Source organism: Aplysia californica, unplaced genomic scaffold (assembly GCF_000002075.1).
Source record: "Aplysia californica isolate F4 #8 unplaced genomic scaffold, AplCal3.0 scaffold00757, whole genome shotgun sequence".
NCBI classification, from domain to species: Eukaryota; Metazoa; Mollusca; class Gastropoda; order Aplysiida; family Aplysiidae; genus Aplysia; species Aplysia californica.
This window is the reverse complement of record NW_004798027.1, coordinates 150894-152124: the sequence shown is the minus strand read 5'-3', so window position 1 is coordinate 152124 and position 1231 is coordinate 150894. Positions and strand designations below refer to the sequence as shown.

The following is a 1231-nucleotide window of genomic DNA, read 5'->3' as shown; positions in this document are numbered from 1 at the left end:
ATCAAATCTTTTGATTCATTCAAATGTCAGCTGAAGTCGTTTCTGTTTTTAAATTAATAAGATGAATATTTGGAATAATTTTCTTTAGTCAGAACACAACGTTTTATGTTACTGTTGTATGTTGTACTGTATTGTAAAGTGCTCAGAGCCAGTGTACTTTATTCGGGGTTGAGTGCTATATAAATGTCATTTATTATTATTATTATCATTATTATTATTATCATTATTATTATTATTATAATTAACCTACATTTTACTCTAAAAGGTCAGAAAAAAAATAAAAAGACAAAATAATTAACATAATCATGATAAAATGATTTTTTTTTAAACAGACTTAATTCCAACTGATCCTTCCAAACTGGTGTACTTTCGCTGTTGATTATACAAAATTAATCAATAGCCCATAAAACAATGGTTAGAATGGTATGTGTACTGTTCCATCAATACATACAATGGAATTTGTACACTACTGTCATCCTTCTAAGCCAACAATGATGACGCATGTGGATAAGTAAGTTAACATACCACGACCTCACTGATTTCTTGTTGCCCACTTAGACCTAGGGAGTGCTTTCTTGTCCTATCTTCATTTTTTTAACATAAAAAATGTGACTTCTTCTTAAGCTCACTCTTTGTTGTGAACTATTTTCACTGTCATTAAAAATTGAGATAGGACAAAAAAGCACTGATGTTGTGATTTGAGAGTCATTATGGTGAAACCTGGCGCTCCACAAAATAATGAATTCTTTAACAACAACAACAACAGCAACAGCAATAAGAACAACAACAACAGCAGCAGCAACGGCGAGAGCAACAGCAGCAGAAGTTAAAAAAAACCACAGGAAAAGGAGCAGCAGCAACTACAGCAACAACAACAACTTGTACATTGAAGTATCAAAAAATGTTCCTCTGACCTAGTACTAGTAGTAAGACAGATAGCAAAACGCGTATTCACTTTAAAATCTTTTTGCAAAATCACATTCAAAGTCACCTGTACAAAAAAGGGACAAATTGTTGAAAAAGGACAGTTTCTTTAAAATATTGAAAATACTGAACAAAAGATAAACACAAGACAGAAGACAAACCTGCTCTGAGCTGTGACACGGACAGACAGACAGACAGACAGACAAACAGAAAAACAGAGAGAGAGAGACAGAGAGAGAGAGAGACAGATAAACAGACAGACAGACAGACAGACAGACAGACAGACAGACAGACAGACAGACAGACA

The 1231-nt window shown here is 33.6% G+C and overlaps 1 protein-coding gene across 1 annotated transcript in view; it reads right to left on the bottom strand.

Moving 5' to 3' along the window:
- LOC101846098 (conserved oligomeric Golgi complex subunit 3) overlaps positions 1 to 1231 on the bottom strand; it is a gene marked incomplete in the record, with an annotated part of 36608 nt that overhangs the window by 550 nt on the left and 34827 nt on the right.